A 19,317-nucleotide genomic window follows, 5' to 3' on the forward strand; every position below is an offset into this window, starting at 1 on the left:
GTTTAATCTCCAACATTTACAGGGAACTCATACAACTTAACAAAAGGAAGATAAACAATCCAATAAAAAAAATGGGCAAAGGACCTAAAGAGACACTTTTCTAAAGAGGACATCAGGAAGGCCAAGAGACATATGAAAACATGCTCAAAGTCACTAATCATCCAAGAGATGCAAATCAAAACAACAATGAGGTACCATCTCACACCTGTCAGAATGGCTATCATCAACAAATCAACAAATGAAAAGTGCTGGTGAGGATGTGGAAAAAAAGAACCCTTGTGCACTGCTGGTGGGAATGCAGACTGATGCAGCCACTGTGGAAAACAGTATGGCCTTTCCTCAAAAATTTAAAAATGAAACTCCCATTTGACCCAGTAATACCACTTCTAGGAATAGATCCCAAGAAAACAGAAACACCAATCAGAAAGGGTATATGCACCCCTTTGTTTATAGCAGCACAATTTACATTAGCTAAGATGTAGAAACCACCTAAGTGCCCATCAGCAGTGGATTAGAAAACTGTGGTACATCTACACAATGGAATACTATGTTGCTGTAAAAAAGAAGGAACTTTTATAATTTGCAACAGCATGGATGGAACTGGAGAGCATTATGCTAAGTGAAATAAGCCAGTCAGAGAAAGATAAATATCACATGATCTCACTCATTTGTAGAATATAAAGAACATTATAAACTGATGAACAAAAATTGATACAGAGGCAAAGAAGCATCTAACAGATTGTCAAACTTCAGTGAGAAGGCAGGGGAGGGTTTTTGGCGGGGCATTAGAGATCAACCAAAGGACTTGTATGCATGCATATAAACATAACCAATGGACACCGACATTGGAGGCAGTTGGGGGGAGGGAAGGTGAGGTCATGTGCCGTGGGGTGGGGGAGGTCAATGGTGGAAAAAAGGAGACATATGTGCATATGTACTACTGTTTGTAATACTTTAAACAATAAAAAAAATAGTGTAATGAAGACATAAAATAAATTGAATATTGTATCATAAAGAAACTTAAGACTGATAACAGCCTCACATAGGGCTTGACCCTTAATAGGATCCTAAATTAAACAAAAGAATATAGGCTACATATGGAATAACATAATTAAATGTTCATTTTGTTAGTAATGATAATGATATTATAGATATATAGGAGAATATTCTAAGGAGATTCATGTTGACGTATTTAGAGGTTAACTGTTGTGATGACTACAACCTTCTTTTAAATATTTCAGAAGAAAAAAGGGAAGGAAAAAGAGTAACAGAAAAACAGAGCAAGCAAAAGGTGATCTTGGTTAAGAGATTACCTGATTCTTAACTTTTTTTTTTTTTTTGCAAGTTTGAAAAATTTCAAAATAAGAAGCTGGGAAGAAGTATTAATGATAACATCTTTGAAAAATCGAGTCAAGTTGCTGCAGGAAAAAGAAAAGATTGATCGGTGTTCTTAGATAAGAATAGTAACTTCCCCCACAGCTGGGGAGGAATAGCCCCGTCACTGTCAAGGTTCAATCTGTGATTCTAAGTGTGCCTCATTAATTTAACAAGGCAAACCTGATCCGCGTCCTCCTGAGAAAGCACTACAAAAACAAGAACTTTCCAGGGTAGCCACAGTTCCAGGGAGGCAGAGCTTGCAGGAGGAAAGGATCTTCTTTCAGAACAAAGGAAAGTTAATAGGGCTTGCCCTTGAAAAACCCAGCAGGACAATATGTCAATTGCATAACCAGGAGAGAAGGCTGCAGGTTGAGCAGAGGAGTAGGAATGTGTAACTGAAGGAAGAAATGGTGGACTCTGAGATGGAAGCTTAAAATAACTTAATGCATGAGAGTGATATTTCTCAGTTTCCTGGAGAGTATTTTGGCTATTGTTGTTGATAGGAGACTCTCTGTGGCTTCACAGTGTGTTCTGATTTTTTCACCGGTCTCTGCCCTCTCTCACCACATACTTGATTACCTCCTGCTCCCTTCTCCCACCTCCACAGCATTACAAAGAAATACTTGGCAGTTACTCTGTCCAGAGTTCACTCAGGTTTTTCAGGCCTAGACTTTCCCAAAGGAGCCTTTTCTGTTACTGGGGATTTGAAGACCCACATGTAACCTTAAGAGATTCCCAGCTAGAGAACAAAGATTGTGGCATAGGTAAATGCAGGTACTCAATGCCTTCCAGAACCACATCAAAATTACAACTAAAATACAGACCAATCATCATTCAGAACCACTTGAAAGCTGGCTAAATGGAAGTACTGTAACTAGAGAAGTAAAGAAGAATGCACATTGAGACTGGTAGGCACAGAACAGCTGGTCCGACACCCACATGTGGTGTGTTTTTATTCAGGGGGATATCTTGGCTGCAGAGCAAGAGTCCAAGCCCCACACCACTCCCCCGTCCCAGAGTTCCATAGCTGGGAACAGAATTCTTCATAACTTTGGGCTGTAAAAAGTAGCAGGGATTGTGGCTGAGTGACATGGAGGTTGCTGGAGACTCAGGCAGTTCCTCTTAAAGGGCCAGTGCATGAACTTACATGGACTCACTACCTCTGAGCTCCAGTGCTGGGGCAGCAGCTTGGGGATATCCAGGGACATACAGAGATTGTCTGGCATCAGGTCAAGAAGTCAGGGGTGTCTTTCTCTCTGACAGGAGTGCTTACATGGGTCATTTTTCCTATGCTGATACCTCCCCCACCACAGAGCTGACTGGCAGCCATATCTGAGTTTCCATTAACCTAGTTCACACTGTTTGCTCCACCATGGTGAATCACTGAGACCCTGTCCCACCAAATTCTCAGCCCCACCCAAGCTGTTTGCAGTGGCTTTCCCATATGAATGGCCTGTCCTGGTTCAGGCTTCAGACTTCCCTAAAATCTCTCAAACAAGCAGCAGCTGGTGTCAGCTGTCCCATACTTATTAAGAAGAAGCCCAAGGCCTGGCACTAGCAGCAGCCTGCCTTGCTTCATTGCTTGGCCTGTTGTGGGCACTTCCAAGCCTAACATAAGTAACAGCCATCTGAAGATCTCTCTGTAGCTCCTGCCAGGTACTCCAGGAAGTGGCTGACTTTGCACCTCTTTGGAGGCCCCAGAGCCAGCGCACCCAGTGGACAGCTTAAGACCATACAAGATTACCAATCTACACAGACACAAGTATCATGCCAACAGCAAACAAGGCTCAACTACAGCAAGACAGTGCACACAGCCCACACAAGAGCAGACCTAGATTGCTCAGCTAGGTGACTACGAAGGCTGAGCCACTGGGCCCTACAGGACACCTACTACATAAGGCCACTTTACCAATTCCAAGAGACATAGCAGTTCTACCTAATACATAGAAACAAACACAGGAAGCAGCCAAAATATGGAGACAATAAAACATGTCACAAATGGCCCTAACCGGTTTTGTTCAGTGGATAGAGCATTGGCCTGCAGACTGAAGGGTCCCAGATTCGATTCCAGTCAAGGGCATGTACCTTGGTTGCTGGCACATCCCCAGTAGGGGGTGTGCAAGAGGCAGCTGATCGATGTTTCTCTTTCATCAATGTTTCTAACTCTCTATCCCTCTCCCTTCCTCTCTGTACAAAATCAATAAAAATATATTTTTTTAAAAAACATGTCACAAATGAAAGAACAGAAGAAATCTCCAGAAAGAGAACTAAATGAAATGGAAGCAAGAAAAGTACTAGATACAGAGTTCAAAACAATGGTTATAAATATGTTCAAGGATCTTAATGAGAGCTTCAAGGGACTTAGCGAGACTTTCAAGGATCTTAGTGAGAATGTCAAAGACAGTAAAGGACCAGTCAGAAAATAAGCATACTGAAATAAAGAATAATTTACAGGAATTCAACAGTAGAATAAAGGATGCTGAGAATTAAATCAGCAATTTGAAATATAGAGAAGCAAAAAACACCCAATAAGAAGAGCGAAAATATAAAATCCAACAATATAAAGATAGTGTAAGGAGCCTCTGGGACAACTTCAAGCATACCAACATTCACATTATGGGGGTGCCAGAAAGAGAAGAGAGTAAAATATTGGAAACCTACTTGAAGAAATACTGACAGAAAACTTCCCCTACCTGGTGAAAGAAATAGACTTATAAGTCCAGGAAGCACAGAGAGTCCCAAACAAGTGGAACCCAAAGAGGCCCACAACAAGGCACATCATAATTAAAATGCCAAGGGTTAAAGACAAAGAGAGAATTTTAGAAGCTACAGGATAAAAGCAGTTAGTTATCTACAAGAGAGTGGCCATATGACTGTCAGCTAATTTCTCAACAGAAACATTGCAGGCCAGAGGGAAGTAGCAATAAATATTCAAAGTGATGAATGGCAAGGACCTACAATCAAGATTACACTACCCAGCAAAGCTACCATTTAGAATGGAAGGCCAGATAAAAAACCTCACAGACAAGAAAAAGCTAAAGGAGTTCATCACCACCAAACCAGTATTACATGAAATGTTGAAGGGTATTCTTTAAGAAGAAAAGGGAGAAGAAGGAGAAGAAGGAGAAGGAGAAGGAGAAGGAGAAGGAGAAGGAGAAGGAGAAGGAGAAGGAGAAGGAGAAGGAGAAGGAGAAGGAGAAGGAGAAGGAGAAGGAGAAGGAGAAGGAGAAGGAGAAGGAGAAGGAGAAGGAGAAGGAGAAGGAGAAGGAGAAGGAGAAGGAGAAGGAGAAGGAGAAGGAGAAGGAGAAGGAGAAGGAGAAGGAGAAGGAGAAGGAGAAGAAGAAGAAGAAGAAGAAGAAGAAGAAGAAGAAGAAGAAGAAGAAGAAGGAGAAGAAGAAGAAGAAGAAATATAATATGGACAATAAATTGGCAATAAATACACATCTATCAACAATTGCATCTAAAATATCAAAATAAACAAACAAGGACTCTAATGAACAAAATAAACTGATGAATAAAATAGAACCAGAGGCATGGAAACATGGAATAGACTGATGAATCTCAGAGGGAATGGGGGAAGGGGCAGCAGGAAGAGACTATGAACTTATATGAATAGATGCATTACCTATGTACACAAACAATAGAGTGGTGAAGACCTGGGTTGGGGCGGGAACTGCTGGAGGTAGGATATGGGGGGAAGAAGGGGGATATCTGTGATACTCTCAACACTAAATATTTTCAAAAAGAGAGAGAGAGATTCCCAGCTAAGCACAAAGAATCATGGTTTCACAGCATCAACTGGGATTACATACAATAGGCCCCCTTATCTATGGGGATACATTTCATGTCCTCTAGTGGATGCCTAAAACTGCAAATAGTTCTAAACACTATATATACTATGTATTTTTCCTACACATACATACCTTTTCACCTAAAGGAAGCACTTTATAGCTTTTCCTTGGCATATCTGAATTGCCAACATCACTGCTTTTGTACTTTGGGACAATTAAGTAAAATATGGATGACTTAAACACGAGCACTGTGAGACCACAACAGTTGATCTATATCACCCATACTAACTACTAAGTGACTAATGGTTGGGGAGCATCTGCAGTGTAGAGACTCTGAACAAAGGTATGATTCATGTCCCGGGCAGGACAGAGCTGGACAGCACGAGATTTCTTCACACTACTCAGAAACAAAGGCAGTTTAAACCTTATTGCTTATTTCTGGAATTTTTCATTTAATATTTTCAGGTTGTAGTAACGGAAACCATGGAAAGTAAAACCATGGATAAGGGAAAACTACTGTATTTTTCAAGTTGCCTGCTAGACTGACTATTTTTAATATATTATAAGGAAAAACCTCAATAACTTTGAAAGGGTATGGTCAAAGCTAGCTGTTTTAAAACACATACCTTTTGGATAGGAAACCCCATATTTGCATTTCTGTGCTTCGCTATGCAATGAAGGGTAGATAAGACTTATGGGTGCTGGTTGAAGAGCCCTTCAGAGAAGAAAACAGGCCAGGGCACCCTGGCACTTCATTTCTTCCCATGAAATCTCTTCAGGATATCTTCCACTGAAACTTTTCTTAAATGTATTTTCACATTATAAATGAATTGAGTTCAGGCATAAGGTAGTTGTTTTTGTATAACCCAATAAGCACCCATTTCCACAAAAGTCCCAAGGGTTTGATGGTGGCAAATATATACTAGTACACACTCAATACAACTTAAAACACTTTATGCTTCTGGGAACATGGCTTTGCTAGATGAATATTTGTGCATAGAATAACAAGCTTACTAAATATATCTTCTTTTTCACATGGGCTGCTGAAATGTTCAGAGCCAAACTCAAAGCCCACCCCTAGCAGCCTGATCTATAAGGCCCTGCATCTTAGGGACCAGTTTTACATGATTTGTTACCTTACATTTGGTTGTAGTTCTATAGGTTGCCTGGAATTCTTCTTAGAATGAGGAGGCCTATAAGGTATGAAGAACACTGGCCAAATCTAAGACATAGCAGAGGCTTCTCAGGCTCCAGGACATTCTCAATTTGTAGTGACCCCCAGGATGCCCTTTGCCAAGTATCAGGGAAAATGTGCCAACGGCCTGAACTTAAATCCACCATAAGGACAGAAAATTCCTGGAGAGAAGCTCTCAGTTTTCAATGCCCACAAATGAAGATGCCGTTCTGACTTTTTATGCACAAACTGCATGTAGGAACAAGGCAATGCTGCAGAGCATCCCCATCACAGATATGCCTGAATGCTTCCTGATGATGCTGAGACTGTGCTTAGGAACCTGAGAGAAATAGGAGCTAGTTGTGCTGGACACTCAATATACACTAGCCCCATACTCTCCATGACAGCCTGTAATAGAATGTTACCATTCCATTTACACACAAGGAAACTGATGCTCAAGGAAAATAAGTTACTAAGGTCACATAGCTGCAAGAAAATAGCAAAGCAAGAGGTAAAAATCCTGGAGTGGCAGACTTAAAGTCCTGGCTTATTGTGCACACCCTTGCCTGCATTTCCCTGTGTATCACATGCATGAATGTCACATCTCCTTTGACCTCTGATGAGGTTGCTACATGAAGTCTATAAAACATTTTCATTCTTTGGAGGAAAAGAACCTTAAAAACATAAATTTTATGCAATGAGGTCCAAAGAACCACTGGACAACTGACTGCCTGGTTTGAGTTGGGTCCTTCTGAGGACTGGGGAACAAATGTCAAAGAACAGATCTTGCTCTCTGACATCTGTGGAGTCACAAAAAATTGTGGAACCGCTGAAGAAGTTCTGCAGTTAAGTGCTGCCATGGGGCCTGCCATTGTCTTGGCCACAGTGCAGGTGGCCTGTGCTGTCAGCCCCATAGAGAAGACCTGACCTCAGATGGAAGCAAGAGATGGAGAGCGGTCTCCTCTTACTCAGGAGCCATGGTTCCCAGCCAGAGCTACAGACACTGCAGGAACTGCTCTGGCCAGTGGATGCAACTCGCAGAGCTCCCCTTGGGGAACCCTCAGTGAACTTGATTCAGAGCTGGTGCCTTAAACTTCTCAGATCCCTCGGAGCAATCCCAGGAGGTATGTCCTAAAACATATCTTCCCCTCCAAAGAGAATGTGTATGCTCTTTTTTTCTAATAAAGTTCCAATCCTTTCACCTTCTTTTGGATTCTTTTTCCTCTCCTATACTGATGTTATTGATACCTCCTGCGTCCCTCCCCGGCCCCGATAGTGCATCAGTGGGGTCCTTCGGCCTGGCCTGCACCCTCTCGCAATCTGGGACCCCTTGGGGGATGTCAGAGAGCCGGTTTCAGCCCAATCCCACAGGCCAGGCAGAGAGACCCCATGGGTGCACAAATTCGTGCACCGGGCCTCTAGTATATGCAAGGCTAAGTTGACTTGCGCATGCTCCATACACATAAAGCTCTTGCTGGCACCAATCACATGCGTGTGTTTCAATCTGTCATTGTCGATCGTGAATTTGGTTGACATTTCTATTATAGAGAAAGGGCGAATAGCGATATTAAAATATTTCTAATTAATTTCCTTTCAATGTGCATGAATTTGTGCACCGAGCCACTAGTAATGCTATAAACTTCCCTCTTAGGACTACTTATGCTGTGTTCTGTAGAGTTTGAGTTGTTGTGTTCATTTTTATTAGTTTCCAGGTACATTTTTTTTAAATATATGTTTTTATTGATTTCAGAGTGGAAGGGAGAGGGAGAGATAGAAACATGAATGATGAGAGAGAATCATTGATTGGCTGCCTCCTGCATGCCCCCTACTGGGAATTGAGCCCACAACCCAGGCATGTGCCCTTGACCGGAATCGAACCCAGGACCCTTCAGTCCACAGGCCAATGCTCTATCCAGTGAGCCAAACCAGCTAGGGCATCCAGGTACATTTTTACTCCTTCCATGATCTCATTGGTAACCCATTCATTGTTTAATAACATGCTATTTAGCCTCCATGTGTTTGAATATTTTTGAGCTTTTTTATTGTGGTTGATTTCTAGTTTCATGCCATTGTGATCAAGAAGATGCTTGATACTATTTCAATCTTCTTGAATTTGTTAAGACTTATTTTGTGTCCTAACATGTGATCTATCTTTGAGAATGTTCCATGTGCACTTGAAAAGAATGTATATCCTGCTGCTTTGAAATAAAATGTTCTGTAAATTTAAATTAAATCCATCTGATCTAGTGTGTCATTTAAGGTCGCTGTTTTGTTTTGTTTTTTACATGGGAGATCTATCCAGTGGTTACAGTGGGAGTTAAAATTCCCTACTTTGACTGTATTGCTATCAATCTCACCCTTAAAATCCATCAAGATTTTAAAAATATATTTATGTGCTCCTATATTTGGTGCATATATGTTTACAAGGATTATATCTTCTTTTTTATCGATCCCTTTAGTATTATGTTGTGAATGCATTTGTCTCTTGTTATGGCTTTGGTTTTGAAGTCTATTTTGTTAGATATAAATATTGCTACTACTGCTTTTTTAAAATTTACATTGAATATTTTTTCCTATCCTTTCATTTTTAGCTTGTATGAATCTTTTGTTCTGATGTAGGTCTCTTGTAGACAGCATATATATGGGTTATGTTTTCTAATCCATTCAGCTACCCTATGTCTTTTGATTGGAGCATTAATCCATTTACATTTAAGGTTATTATTAATAGGTATTTCTCTATTGCCATTTTTTCTTTATAGCTACGTTTCTCTCTCTAATTCTTCTTCTTTTTAAAACAGTCCATTAAACATTTATTGCATTACTGATTTGATGAAAATTAACTTCTTCAGTTGTTTTTTTGTGGGTTTTTTTTTTTTGTCTGTGAAACTCTGTTTCTCCGTCAATTTTAAATGATAGCCTTGCTGGATAGAGTAGTCTTGGTTGCAAGTACTTGCTTTTCAGTACTTTGAATACTTGATTCCAATCCCTTCTGGCCTGAAGTGTTTTTCTTGAGAAATTCACTGACAGTTTTATGGGAACTCTCTTGCTACCTTTAAGATTCTCTCTTTATCTTTAACCTTTGCCATTTTAATGTGTCTTGATGTGGGCCTGCTTGGGTTCATCTTGACTGGGACTCTCTGTGCTTCTTAAACTTATGTGACATTTTCTATCACCAGGTTAGGGAAGTTCTCTGTCATGATATCTTCAAACATCTTCTCTATCTCTTGCTCACTTTCTTCTCCTTCCATTACCTCTGTGATGCGGATGTTGTTAGGTTTCATGCTGTCCCAAAGGTCCCTTAAACTATCATTCTTTCTAATTTTTTTTTCCTGCTGATTGGATGTTTTTTCTACCTTGCCTTGCAAATTGCTGATTCAATTTTCTGCTTCATCCAACCCGTTTATTCCTTCCATTGTATTCTCTCTCTCTTTTTTAGAAATAATTATTCATATATCTAATTAACAGAAATATCTTTCTCTAATGTTAAATACATAATTGTTTGGAGGGGATGGGGAACAACTTGAAATGAATCAGAAAACACCTTCACATTACTCATTCTTTTCATATACTTCATATTTGTACTTAATACCTTTTTCCTCCTGGACATCAGAAAGAACACCTGGATACTCTGGGAGAAGTTTATATTTCTCCAAATCAATTTCTGGAAAAAAATGTATCCTGCATCATCCTTGTCAAAAAGAATCTATGATGGCCAAGCTTGTTCATGGCTTCCTTATAAACAAAACTGCCTCCCACTATCCAAGCCATGTCCACTTTATTTGTTAATTCTGGTTCCTCAATAAGTTTTAAGGCATCATCCAGACTTTTGGCAAGAAAATGAGCTCCTTTCAGAGGTTCTACTGAGAACTAAATTAATCCTGTCATGTAAAGGCCAATACTTCTTGGGAATGGAGAACCAGGTCTTCCTACCCAAATTCTGTTTACCTTCTGCTGAAGAGGTTGTGGTCATTCTTTGGAAATACTTGAATTCATTTCTGAGTGTAGGGGCCAAGGCAGGTCTCCATTCTTGCTGATGCCCATGTTCTGGGACACAGCAATGATGCAGTTTAGGGGATGAACAATGACAGTGGCACTAAAAACCTCAGAGCTTGCTACTCCTTCCATTGTATTCTTGATGTCAGATATGGTATTGTTAATTTCTGACTGGTTCTTTTTTATGGTTTCTATGTACTTTAGTTCTCGCTAAGTTCCTTGAGCATTTTATCACCATTACTTTGAACTCTCTATCTTATAAATTGCTTGTTTCCATTTCATTTAGCTCTTTTTCTGGAGATTCCTCTTATTCTTTTATTTTAGGTCTTTTTCTTTTTCCCCCATTTTGGCTGCCTCTTTGTTTTTGTTTATATATATTAGATAGAACTGCTATGACTTCCAATCTTTGTGGGGTGGTCTTATGTAGTCAATGTCCTGTGGGAATCAGTGGAGCAGTCTCCTTGATATTCTGAGCTGGGTGCTCTAGGAATATCCCTTGTGTGGGTTATGTGGGCCCTCCTGTTATTAATTAGGTCTTGATTGCTGTTGGCCCATTCTTGATTGGTATTTACCCTCAGGCTGACTGAGGCTCAACTCCACCATGGTGTTCAAGCTGCTGTGCAGGTACAGTCTTTAGGTGTCTCGTTGGGCTCATTGGCACTATCTCTCTGATCACCTGAGCTCTATTCCCCAGGAATGTTTCTTGTGGATTATATGCTGTAGTTGAGGCTGAATGCTGTTGGCCCTTTTGTGGGTGGAGTTAATTCTTCAGGCTGGATTATTATAAGGCTAAACCTCAATCACCATGTATCAGATGCTGTGCAGGGGCTACCCTCTGCGGCTGGATTGTTCTCAGCAGGGTCTGGTGCTTGCTGGAATTCCTCTTTGGTTGTGCCACTTATGTGGCTGGTTGTGTCAAGCTCTGATGTCGTCTGAAGCCCACCACTGGTTGTGTTTGTCCTAGGTCCACTTGGGTAGGGTCAGGTACAGATCACTGTCAGGCATTGTATGTAACCAGTCTTGGGCTACCTGTCTGTAGCTACCATGCTATTCACTGTTTGTGTCTGCATGTACTGGACCTGAATATGTGTGGGAGGGGCCAATCTGTGTAAAAGGGTCAGCTCCTTCCAGCTTAGAGCTGGGAGCAGATCTGTAAAAGGACCAAGGCTCCCTGAGCTCTGCCTCTACCTGTCAGCAACGCCCCCACCCCATGAGGTTACCTGGTCTTCTTCCAGAGCCTTCCAAAGAGAGACTATAGGATGAGCCCAGGCTAGCCCAGATGGGCTAGTGGGTCCCCTACTAGGAGATCAGCAGTCAGGCACTGAATGAGGGGAAAGTAGCCCCCAGTTTAAAGCAAAACCCTTCAGTCTCTGCCAGAGTCTCCAACTCCAGTTCCCCCTAAAAAGGCTCACTGCAGGTTCAGGTAGGGTAAAGCCTTCTATCCCTTTTGCAGAAGCAAACTCAGCCACCCTGAGTTCAGGGGGATGGATCAAAAGTGTTTCCCATTGAGGATGATGCCGGCCCAACTGGCAGAAGAAGGCTAAGCACTTTGTCCTGGTCCCAGACAATAGCCGCTGATGGTCTCACACTTTGAATGTCCTCATTCTGAGCTACTCTCCCTTCCCCCATGGAACTGCACCCTGCAGGGGTATCCAAGGCTGATCCAAACAGTCTCCCATTGGGGGTGATACCTGCAATTTGTAGGAGGGGAGCAGGCACTTCTCCTTCCAGGGGTAGTGCAGGCTTAACTCATAGGGAAGCCTGGATTTGCCTCCCTGCAATGCAGCCACACAGTCCAGTACTCACTCCTCGGCATCCAGGAAGAAGCCTCCCTGGGAGACACAGTCCAGAAATCCTAGCTCTGTGCAGCTCCCCACTCCCCACCCCAACCCCTGCACCACCAAACCAAGTAGGATGGGCCCAAGGTGAGCCCTACCGGACACTCTGATCTCTCTGCATGGCTGGTCTCAGCAGGGTGGGGCTGAAAGTCCCAGCTATGCTCAGGCTCCGAACCCAGAAGGATGGAGCAAAAGGTCCAGCTTCCCTGTGCTGCCAAACCCAGCAGGACAGGGCAGGCCAAGTGGTACAACAGATTGTGGGATGGGTGCGTATGTGCACTCGAGGCGGGGGAGACTGTTCCTCTTTTCCAAGCCATACAGTTTAGTCACTGTCTGGGTCTCCACCAAAAGCCTCCCCAAAAAACAGCCCTGGATGGTGTGTCTAAATGGTTAGAGTTGGTCCACTCACCAAAGGGTCACGGATTCAATTCCTGGTCAAGGCATGTACCTGGGTTGCAGGTTTGATCCTTGGACCCAGTTTGGGTGCCTGCAGGAGGCAAACAATCGATATGTCTCTCTCACATCATTGTTTCTCTGCCTTTTTCCCCTCTCTCTTTCTCCCTCTCCCTTCCTTCCACTAGAAAAAAAAAATCAGTGGAAAAAATATCCCTGGATGAGAACAAAAACAACAAAAGCTCCCTGGAAAATAAAGGGTCCCTTATAGTCACGGCTGGGTATAGCCAGCAGTCCCCTCTTCAGGACCTGAGTATGGCAGCGTGGCCTCCCCAGCAGTCAGAGTCCACAGTGAACTTTCCAGGCTGGCGCTATAACTTTAGGAGTGCTCTTTCCCTGGGAGGGTGCAGTACAAGTCTCCCAAGTGGACCGAATTCCCGCTGACCCACCACCAGATGCCACACAATATCCTCTTCTCATTTTTGTTGCTCTGAGTTGGGGGTCCTCATGTGGGGTTGAGACCCTGGGCACCTAGGGGGAAGGAGTTCTGCAGCCATGGTATATCTCCGGCTTCTCAGCCACATTGCACCTGTGTGAGGGGGCTCTCCCTTTCCACTCTCTATACTTCTTACCAGTCTCTATGTGGCTTCTTCTGTACTCCTTGGTTTTTCAGGTTGATTGCTCTTAATTACCTGTAAATCTGGTTTAGTGCTGGGAGCAAGTGGGTGCCACTTCCAGTTACTCTGCAGCAATCTTGGAATCCTACATTATTCTTATAATCCTATAAAATATGTATTTTAATAGAAGCCTTGTTTTTTTCACCCCAATCTTCCATTCTTAATAGTAAACTTTTGTTTTGGAAGTGGTAGTTCCACACTATAATTTTCCATTTAGATAAATAACATTTATTTAGCCTTAATGGTATACTAGGCATTTTATCTAAGATTTTTTAAATTTAAGACTCAAAAAGGGTCTTATGATCCTGGCTTTACACCAGAGAAAATAAGGCATGGTTATGAAAATTCTAGGCTCTTACTTGACCTGGCTGACTCCCTGGTCGTGTTCTTATTGGTCGGCCACGCTCACATGTAATAAGGTGTACCACATGGGACACTTCTTGATGCCTCATTCCCCATTCACATTACCATTGGCAACCAGCCTACAGGTGATTCCACCTTCAGTCCTGCCTGTGCTCCCACATATCAAGAATATGGCAAGCCAGAGATTTCCCAAATTTTCAATCTGTGGATTCCTTTCATGATGCAAAATATACATTATTTTAAATGCCCCCATTTTGGGCAGAAGTAAACCTGACCAGGATGACCAGCATGGTTAGAGTTGCTTTGTTGGAGCACTGATGAATTGATCATGTGAAAATCATCAATTTTTACCCAAAAGAAATTAAGACATAGTTTTAATACAGGACTAAAGCACAGATCATCATTAGAGCAGCTCTATAGAGGCCCTCAGATTACACCTTGACATTACTGGTTTGATAAGAAATAGGCCAGAATGAAAGATGAGTTCAGATAGCCTTACCATGGGTCCCCCTTGCCTCTGTAGTCCATCTACCACAGGACAGAAGGGCATGTGTCCCTCCCGTGCGATGCCGGTGGAGCTGCAGCACACACACCATGGCTGGGATTTGTGAGGACAGGTCTCCAGTGCTGAAGCCACCTCTATTCCACCCCTGAGGCTGTTCCAGGCCTGAAGCCACACATGCTTTTTCTGGTTTAAATGAATAAGTGTTCATTTTACTATATATTAGACAACCAACAATGAACTAGTACCATCTCTCCAGGGGTGCCTAACGTAAGGCATCCATCACTGGTACACAGCCCCAGAGTGGCCTGAACAGAAAGAGGCTTGGCAGAAGGAGCTGGAGAAAGTATCACGATCCCCTTTCTTCTTTTGTATATCACCGAAAAACAACAAGGAGAATAAGAAATAGAAACACAACTAGGAATGAACTGTCACCTGAACCACAGGTATAAGGAGGGACTCACCAAAGCAGGGAAGGACCAGAAGAGGCATGAAGCTCCAAAGGAATAGCAGATGGGCACAGGTCTCTGACAACACAGGTGCCACTCAGCATTCCAAGGTCCATGAGAAACACAGCTGTCAGGCCCTGTTTGAGACCACATGGTCAGGTGTTGAGCCAGTGTGGGACCTTCCTTGGACTTGGCTTAGCCTGAGATCTTGTGAAGCCCAGGAGGCAACACTGAAAGGTAAACATGTAGATGAGGCCTCATTCCAGGGAGAAATGGGGGAAAGGTTTCAGGAACTTAGACCCCGGTCAAAGCATTCCTGCTTGCCTGTAGCATGGTCCTAATCCTTCCATCACACAATCCTCCTGGAAGAGCTGGACAAGCCAGCGTGGCTCAGTGGTTGAGTGTCGACCTATGAATCAGGAGGTCATGGTTTGAATTCCTGTCAGGGCATATGCCCAGGCGAGCTCAATCCCCAGTAGGGGACGTGCAGGAGGCAGCCAATCAGTGATTCTCTCTCACCACTGATGTTTCTATCCTCTCTGAAATCAATTACATATATATATATATATATATGCAAAAGAACCCACCCAGAAGTGAGACCTGGAGAGTCGTCCCTGCTCCTCTGATATTGGCCATGGCTCACCATTCAGGCCACAGGGACCTCTCCCAGCTATAGTCAAGGTCCTGACTCCAGCTTTGTTCTGGACCTCTCAGAAGGTGAAGTGATAGCACCACTTCATTCTGGCTCTCTCTGGAAGCAAAGCTGACCCTAGGAGCTTTATCTTCACCAGAGTCAAGTAAACACACATCCAGAAATCGAAGAAGGTGACATAGACAAGGCAGGACTATGAATGCGCAAGAGGGATGTGGATCATGAGCTCAAAATGAACTGCTGGGGTGTCCACTCCCGGAAAGTAAGAAGGTCTTTGCTAAACTGCTGCCATATCCAGAAGTTGTTTCCTTCCCGAGTGGGTGCTAACTGAAAATACACTGCCTATCAGAAGAGGACACACATTTTTGGAGAAGAAAAAAAAATGCTCATAACGGGTGTTATACACAAGATCTCTAAGAGCAGAAGCTGGCCACTCTGTGCCAGGTGGACAGATAACATGCAACTCCAGCTCACAAGCTCAGGCCTTTCTGGACTGACAGTGAAGAAATGCAGTGGGACCTGGGCCTGAGAACTCCTCCCGCATTCCTGACAAGTGGGGGGTTAGAAGGGGAAGCTAAGATGGGAGGTCTCTGAGGCCACAGACTGAAAGGGAATCTGGCCCATCCCAGTGTTTGTCTGAGAGGCACATTTAAAGCTACTTCATAGTTTATATGCTTGGGTAGTAAATTTATCTCTTTCCTTCTTTTTTGGAAAGTGTGGGCAGGGCGGGAGGGGAATGGTAAGAGAAAGGAGGCCAATAACAAATCTGACAAGCCTTGAATTACATGTCTTCACTGAATTGGAAGAAAATATTTGGCCATTGGATTAAAACCTAAAAACCCTTAGAATAACAATAAATAAAACACAGTGGACAAGTCCCCCAGGGGAGGTCTATGCACTTGATCCAGAACTGCAAATGTAAACTTGAAATTTCTTTGAAGTCTTATGCTTGGTCTTTGAAATTCATCCAATTTTTCATTCTTCCCATTAATGTTTATTTTAATATGAAAATGATACTTTCTCCTCTGAATCTTCAAATAAAACCCAGTGTTCTAAGAAGGTGTGTCAGGGGAACACATAGCCCAGTTTCATATGATCAGGGATTTGAATAATCAGGTATCCAGAAGCTACATGCATTTAGAGCAACTGCTGTTTGACGATCTGGCTGCCATGGGTGACACAGAGACAGCAAGCACAGATTCCAGGCTCTGGGAGACAGGGGGACTGCAGAGGACCCCTCTCCAGAAGACTATGGTCAGAGACACTGCCAAGCACCTTTCAAAAGTCACACTAGGGAAAAGCATTATATTGTATCTGGAAACACACACACCAAGGTCTCATGGGTGGCTAATATCCTTGGTGTCCTTGTTATAGTCTGCATGAGTTCAGCTGGGTTAGGCTGTCATAACAAAATAGATACAGACATGCAATGGCTTAACACAGTAAAAATGTAACCTCTTTGGAGGTTCAGTAGACAGCTCTACTCCACATGATCAAACAAGAGTCCAAGCTGATGGTGGCTCTACCATCTTAAATATGTAGCCTCCAAGGTCGCCTGGGCACTGTCACCCCAATCACCCCAAAGAGGAAAAGAGCATGTCAGTGAGTCAGTGTGAAGTTTTTATAGTCCAGGCCTGGAAGTGACTCACACATATTTCCTACTCACATTCCATACATTCACTCAGTCATATGATCATACTGAATTGCAAGAAAGTCTGGGAAAGCAAGTCTAGCTGTCTGTCAGGAAGAAAAGGCAAACACAGATTTTATAGAATAGCACATTTTGCCACATTACCTGCGGCCAGGAAACCCCACAAAGCTATGTGCATTAATTTCTGATTGATTAAATAATGACATCATTGCTATATGGGGCACCAGCACATTCCTGGGCAATTCTAGGCCCTCTTCAATATTCTCATTATATTAAAGAGATTCTGCCCCAAACTAATAAGCTATTGGAAAGTTTATTGGTTCTTTTTCTGAACATCAATTTTTCTAAAAGTTTTATCTGATTCAATTAATTCCAATCTCTCTGTAATGAAATTAATAAAAATGCTTGTCACCCTAAGATCAAATTTTTCTTCCTAAAACTATCTCTTCTAAAACTGCATTCCATTTTAACTTTTAAAAAAATTAATTAGTAACAAGCATTTCTCTGGAGCACAGGAAGTACCGATGAGACATTCAAAATAGAAAATAATCCAATGGTCCTTTGCATATGATCTTTTCTTATATTAAGTTTGCCTTTCTGACTTCATTGGCTGGCCTTGCACAAATGTCGTTTGCAGTTTTGTAAATTGGAATTATCATTACTTGCGAAATGTCACCGGCATGACATCTATAACAGATCTTCTTGTGAAGTGAAACACATTATATTCGGATTCAGAGGCAGAACTGCCATAAACTGTTTTTCTAGCAGCTTCTGACTAAAAGGTGAGTATCCCATATCTGCATATCTCACCAGTGTCCTCCACCAGGCAGATTACGTAAGCTCCCCTGTCCAAGGCTGATGACACCTTGGATTTGTACAGTTTCTTCAAAGGACTTTTGTTTCCAGAATGATAGCTACATTTCAAAGTTCAGATGAGTCTGTCATTGCTTTTCTCCTTCCTATTAGTGACTGAGTGACACCACTTAGCTGCACCTTTTGACCTTCACTCAAGGCCACCATATTGCACAACTTCGGAACACATAGCCATGCTCTCTTGCGACTTAAAAGCTTTCCCTTCATCCTAATAATTCAGGAATACTGCATCTGAATTCAGGTGGGTCTTCATACTCATTACATCATACAGGAAAAATTATAACAGCTGCAACTAAACAAAAAGTGGGGCAGGGGGAGTTTGTGTGTCCATTTTTACTAGAATTGTCTAGAAACTAAACCATTACAAATATTTGGTAATGCAAATAGGACAAATATGATTTTAAGTGCAGCTTGGTGGAAAGTAAAGGAAATCACATAAGTCAGAAATAAAGAGTAAGCTAAAAACCAGAGTAGTGAGCATATGAGCTAATACTGTGAATGCCCCAGAGGTAGGGTTGACAGCCCCCAAATTCTTGAGGCTTGAATATCAATAATCCTGCCAAAACAGGTGGTAGAGCTTTAGTTTGATGCAAGTAAGGGAGAATCAAGATTGTTACAGCAATTGTGGGCCCTTAAAGAACAACACCCTCAATAAAAGATTAGACTATAGAATTATCCACATAAAATCACAGAGGCATGACAAGAAAGCTTGTGTGTCACTTACTGCACTGGGAGTCAGAAAAAAAATCCTTCCTGGGAATTTGTAACTGTACTTCATGCACATTTTGGGTTCGATTTTACACTAACAGCATGATTCAAGAAAGCCCAACTTAAGAAAAGAATATAAAAATTGTTCCAGCCAATAAAAGTCACCAGGGCACTGAACTAGGGCTGCACAATATTTTCATAGAGGATGAGCTCACAATCAAAATTATTAAAATGCCTGAAGAAGGGAAACGTATACTTTACACCCAAAGACCCGGCATCCAGAGATCGGCTGCTAACCCGGAGACACCGGATCTGGGACGGCGCGACTATGTGGAGTCTTGCTTCTCATGGAAAGATCCAAGCAACAGCAGCCTCCTGATCACCACACCCTCTGTCTGAGGAACAGCAGCTGTACATGAAGCCTCCTCTCACCAGCCAGAAGAGCCACCACAGCTGTGAACAGCACCAACCAGAGGAGCTGCTGCCAACTGAGGAGCAGCTGCTACCACAACCGCCCGAGGAGCAACCACAGCTCGAGGAGCCACTGCCACCCAGGGAGCAGCCACTAAACGATTCAACATCTAGATATGTCGGTGAGATCAAACATGAGTAGACAAAGAAACCCCCAAAGGAAAGAAAAGGAGGACTCGCCAGAAAAGCAGCTAAGTGATACAGAGGCATGCAACATGACAGAAAAAGAATTCAGATTAAGGGTCCTAGTGTGCATAAACCGGTTGGAGGAAAAAATCAACAACTTATGCAAGAAGCAAGAAGAAACATGAAAAAATCAATAACTTATGTAAGACTCAAAAAGAAATGGATGAAAAAATCAATAACTTAGGTAAGAACCAAGAAGAAATGAAGAGCGATATAGCT

The 19,317-nt window shown here is 42.5% G+C and overlaps 1 pseudogene; it reads right to left on the minus strand.

The window, feature by feature from the left end:
* Nucleotides 1-9,800: 9,800 nt before the first annotated feature.
* Nucleotides 9,801-10,467, minus strand: LOC102240471 (annotated as a pseudogene).
* Between the last annotated feature and the right edge of the window lie 8,850 nt (nt 10,468-19,317).

This window comes from Myotis brandtii, unplaced genomic scaffold (genome assembly GCF_000412655.1).
Source record: "Myotis brandtii unplaced genomic scaffold, ASM41265v1 scaffold49, whole genome shotgun sequence".
Taxonomy (NCBI): Eukaryota; Metazoa; Chordata; class Mammalia; order Chiroptera; family Vespertilionidae; genus Myotis; species Myotis brandtii.